Source organism: Salvelinus alpinus, chromosome 2 (assembly GCF_045679555.1).
Source record: "Salvelinus alpinus chromosome 2, SLU_Salpinus.1, whole genome shotgun sequence".
NCBI classification, from domain to species: Eukaryota; Metazoa; Chordata; class Actinopteri; order Salmoniformes; family Salmonidae; genus Salvelinus; species Salvelinus alpinus.
In genome coordinates this window covers 25,764,551-25,770,126 of record NC_092087.1, presented here as the reverse complement: position 1 = coordinate 25,770,126, position 5,576 = coordinate 25,764,551, and the positions used below count along the sequence as shown (strand labels likewise).

At 39.2% G+C, this 5,576-nt stretch overlaps 1 non-coding gene across 1 annotated transcript; it reads right to left on the bottom strand.

Moving 5' to 3' along the window:
• Positions 1-3,390: 3,390 nt before the first annotated feature.
• LOC139568977 (U7 small nuclear RNA) lies at positions 3,391-3,444 on the bottom strand. The gene has a single exon (XR_011673815.1). It is a non-coding gene; the product is annotated as a U7 small nuclear RNA (small nuclear RNA).
• Between the last annotated feature and the right edge of the window lie 2,132 nt (positions 3,445-5,576).

Below are 5,576 nucleotides of genomic sequence, written 5' to 3'. Positions count from 1 at the left end.
ATTAGTTTTCTCCTGGATTTATATTCCTCCATTAGGTCTACTACTGTTTTGTAGTTGATAGTCTGCGATATTTGCAGATCATTGAACACGCAACAGGTTACATTGTAGGCTATACGTTCCTTTTCTAATGGTCTTACTCAGAGGTATTCTACATATTTTCCTGTGCAAACTAATATTAACCCATGTGTTTTGTGTTGTCATGGTCAGGCTGTTTGGCTGTTACCTTTAACATATGGTCTTGTGTAATGCTGTGTGCATGCCCTTATGGCAGGTTTGTGTTGGGAAGGCTCCTAGTCATTTTTATTAGCCCCCTGTAGCCCCCTGTAGCCCCCTGTTTCCCAGTTGAGTTCTCTGCAGCTGAGGCGTGAAACTGCTCTGTGTTTAGGGCCATACCCGCAGCTGCACAATAATTCAAGGTGCAACCACTGTATATAAATGCTGGATTGCTGATACTAAATGTATTGGCCATTAAGAGGCTTTGAAGCTACCAGTCGGGCATATTGGCAGTGCCCAGTAGGAGCAGTCCTCCATAGGGATGAATGGAATTCTACATTATTTCAATTAAATGTTTCAAGGACAAAATAACACGTATTTAAGTAATTTTTGTTGTTGTAGTGGACACAGTAGCATTAGTAATCTAAAAAAAATACATTAAGGAAAAGGTTTTTATATATTTTTCTGACTTTTACTTTGTATGTTTAGCTCACATAATACAATTTAAAGTATGCATTAAGGTGTATGTTGGCCTAATAGAATAAATGTGGCAAAAATGAATGTAGACATCAATAAATTCATTTCTATCGCTTTGAAAATATTTTCTTCAATGGTGTGGGAGTACCAAGATGGAGGCATGTTGGCTTTAACACAGCACCCCCTACTAGTCATGTAGTGTACATAGAAATCATTGGGTGCAACCCATACTCCTTCTCCCTCCTGCTTGGTTTGTAACATGCAAAAGCGCTTACCCCTGAGCAGGGTTCTCTCTCTCTCTCTTTGTCACTCTCTCTCTTTGTCACTCCCTCTCTAAAACCATTACACAAACAAGAGTGCATCCACATGTAGACCAATGCTAAAAAGAATTACTCCATGTCATATGTTAAACATGACTGCACTGAGGGACACATGTTAGTCATTGTTGAGTAGATCCTATAATAGCACAGTGGAGGTTGACAATAATGACAGAACCATACAAAACCAAAACCAGTAGATGGCATCAGTGTGCCATAACTTCACTGTAATGAAGGAACACCTTCCTAATATTGAGTTGCACCCCTTTTTGCCTCAATTTGTAGGGGCATGGACTCTACAAGGTGTTGAAAGCATTCCACAGGGATGCTGGCCCATGTTGACTCCAATGCTTACCACAGTTGTGCTAAGTTGGCTGGATGTCCTTTGGGTGGTGGACCATTCTTAATACACACTGGAAACTGTTGAGCGTGAAACACCCAGCAGCGTAGGAGTTCTTGACACACAAACCGGTGCGCCTGGCACCTGCTACCTTACCCCGTTCAAAGGCACTTAAATCTTTTGTCTTGCCCATTCACCCTCTTAATGGCACACATACAAAACCCATGTCTCAATTGTCTCAAGGCTTAAAAATCTTTCTTTAGCTGTCTCCTCCCCTTCATCTATACGGATTGAAGTGGATTTAACAAGTGACATCAATAAGGGATCATAGCTTTCACCTGGATTCACCTGGTCAGTCTATGTCATGGAAAGAGCAGAGTTCTTCATGTTTTTTATTCTCAGTGTAGATCTTAGATGATCACTTCTGTTCTGATTATCTTGGATCTAATGCCTTTTCTTCTACTGTTTCTTAGTAATTGTAACACACTGTACAGCCTACCAATGTCTGAGGCATAATCTTTCCTTAATCTACCAAAGAACTTCTAATTCATAGGTATTTTGTGCCTTTTTGCTGGTACCAAATGCTACTAACTGAAATAACAAAGGAGAATTGTACAGTATAAAGAATTCAAATCAGCGCATATGGCAGCCATTGTCCAGATCTTGTGTAATGCTACATGTTAAATGATCACATTTGGTGGTATGGAAACAACAAAAATTCACAAACCTCTTCTCCCAGAATGTCACATTTGTCAAATTGCTTAAGAATGTTAATTTGAAAAGTGTGTTTGACTTTCAAGTTTGTTTTAAAGGTTTATAATTCATCCTAACGAGGTATTCCATGTCTTACCTGTCTCAAGGCTTAAAAATTATTCTTTAACCCGTCTCCTCTTCTTCATCTACACTGATTGAAGTGGATTTAACAAGTGATATCAATAATGGATCATAGTTTTCCCCTGGATTCACCTGGTCAGTCTATGTTGTGGAAAGAGCAGGTGATCCTAATGTTTTGTACGCTCAGTGTATTTCTCTGGAAAGCATTGGACTAGTCAATGTGGGGTTTGTGTGGTATTGTGAAGAGGACAATAAAGGTGTCGGATGTTGAGAAGATATTCAAATCTTGCAAATGAGCCAGCTATCATTGTAAAACACATCTTAGACAACTGTCATATTTCTATTCAGTTGGAGTGGATATATTGGCTCTCCACCAAAACTAGTGCTAGTAATGCCATGTTTCTGCCCCCTAGAGGATTTACCTCAAATTATTCATCCCAGCTAACTCTGACAGACAACAGGCATTTCCCCCATCATTTATGACTATTTTACTCTTTTTAATTTTAATTTGATTTATTTAACCTTTATTTAACTAGACAAGTCAGACCATTTTACTTAATCTCTCATTCGTATGGCAGCCATCAAACATGCTTTCTCATCCAGGCTTGTAGTGTGATGTCATCTCTGCTCCTGGTACTGTACAGTGTAGTGAGTTCACTCTTGTGGTGTTGTCACCGTGGGAATGTGACGCATTGACGGCAGGAGTGGGACAGCTGTATAGGCAGATCAAAGTTGTTCAGCCAATCTGGCAACTCGTCCTCTAGTCCAGATGGGGAGGTTGGCTTGGTAATGAAATTTAGCATCCTGTCAAATAACTTCTGATTCTTAATTAGTGAGGCTCCCCACGTGAAAAAATACTATGTATACTATGGTATAAATACTGTAGTATCACTATATTTGTAGACTATAGTATTCACTGTAGTGTTTTTGCAGACTTTACTGTAGTATACTGTAGTATTTACTAAGTATAAATACTGTTGTATTACTATTGTTAAAAAAACTATAGTATATACTATACTAATTACTGTTGTGTTTTTGCAGACTTTACTGTAGTATACTGCACTATTTACTCAAGTATAAATACTGTTGTATTACTATTGTTTAAAAACTATAGTATATACTATAGTAATTACTGTACTGCTTTTGCCGACATTTCTGTAGTATTTACTGCGGTAATGTTTTTATTTTATTATCTTTGACATAGAAGTGGGGGGCTTTCTACTTGAGAAAACCTACTGGACAAATACTAAAAGAGAAACGTTTTCTTAATCTGTAGGTAGGGCTGCGTCTGAACGGATAGTTACTTCTACTTTTTTCTATAACCTGTAGAGAACACAATATATGGTCTATGCTTGACATATAGGGTTCTCACTCCTGGGTGGCACAAATTGGGATATTGGGGATGGGAATGGGTGGGGTAAATGCAAATGAAATACTGTAGTATTGCTATTGTTAAAAACCTGTCGTGTTTTTGTGAACACTGTAGTGTTTTTGCAGACATTACTGTAGTATTTAAATACAGAGTTATTCTCAGGATAATACAGTAGTATTCTTACAGTATGCTACACAATTCTATAGTAAGCACTAGACGATTGTGAGATACTACAGTGTGTAGCATAGTATTCTACAGTATACTACAGTTTACTACATAATTCTATACATTTATATATAAGTAAAACAGTGTAATGTGGGTCTACCGTCTACGTAGCGTCTGGGTGATATTATCTATTGAACAGTTTAACATCAGCATTTCAATATGGCTATATCTACAGTGTGCTGGACTGAGCTTGCTTTCTGAACCATCTCTGTATGTTTCTGAGCAACTGAATTTCTTGCAACTCTACCATTTTTGCCATGGGCAGAGAGAAGAAAATGTAAGTTTAACAGCTCATTTCCTGAAATTCTACACATTTTGCCATGACTTATGCCATGTTAACATGATATCTGAGTGAGAGTGACTAACAAAATGAATGGGTCTCCCTGGAGGTCAGGGCCCCTTGGCACGTGTCCTTCATGCCCCACCGGTAATTCTGCCATGATTACTACAAGTTTAGATAGCTATCGACCGGGGGCCCTAAGCGGCCACTTATGTCGGTTATGCCTAGGGCCGGCCCTGGGTGGAGGCAATTATCGATCTAGCCACTGAGCTGAGGCCTCATTTGTCTCCCTCTCACAGGCTTTTCAGATGACGGGATGCTGCCTTTTCCCCCAGCTGGTGACAGCCTTCCTCAGATAGAGAGACAACTTATTAATCAGGCTTTCCCTCCTCCTCATCCACCCCTCCTCAGCAGCCCCTCTGAGTCCCTTTCAGATTGTGCAGCTGCAAACAACGGAAATGAGCCTTGAAAGTGTAATTAATGAGTGTAATGGTGAGATAATTATAGGGAACAGAAATATTGATCAGGGCCATGAACTCCCGAGTCTTACAAAAATGGAGTGGCGCACTCAGCAGTTACCTCATCCATGTTTCAGGAAATATGGCATGAGGTCATGCGATACCTCTGACCATTTTATTGCAGTGAAGGATTATTGGGATAGATAAAGAACACTCAATCAAAGAAGAGACAGGTTCTTAGTTGAACTCTCGCTTCTTTTGATTTATGAGAAAGTATCTGAACTGGGGAGAATGATTGCTGTACTGCTCTGCTGAGCAAGTGACTTCATTAGACTGTTAAATTAAAGTGCCATAAGCCATCCAGCAATCATATTATATGTCGTTCTTGTTTTAGAACTGGCTGAGTCAAAGTTTACATTAAAGCTGTTGGTAAAGTTTAATGTGTGAAGTGACTGTGAACTTTTGAAAGAAAGACACGATCAATGAACCAAAACTACTATCAGAATAGAATAAATAATACTCTATTGGTTCTGCATAACAAACGGCCAGTGTTTCCTGGTTGACTGATGAAATGAAGTCACAAACTGGACACGATCAATGAACCAAAACTACTAGCAGAATAGAATAAATAATACTCCAACATACTCACTGAGACCTTAGTATGATCTCAAGGAGGAACTTCTGAACACTTATCCTGTCCTTACATACTCCTAATATATCACACTCAATATATCATTCAATATCATGAAATAAGGACATCAAAACAACAGACTGTTTCAACACATTACGGCACACTTTCTAATAGTAATGCCACATCAGGCACCACTTTGAAATCATCACTGAAATATTGATTTCACACAAAGAAAGATGCGGAAGATGATGATATTGCCTGAAATGAGATCAAATGATTGGCTGACACACAGCATGCGCTCCTCTCCTCATCTGATTGTGGTTAATGATGCTATGTGCTGATGGTGAGATGAAAGATGGTCAGTCATGGTGACAGGTTTATTTTGGGGCTCATACACGAGCAGGCATGAAAAGGACATGCCAGGCTGAA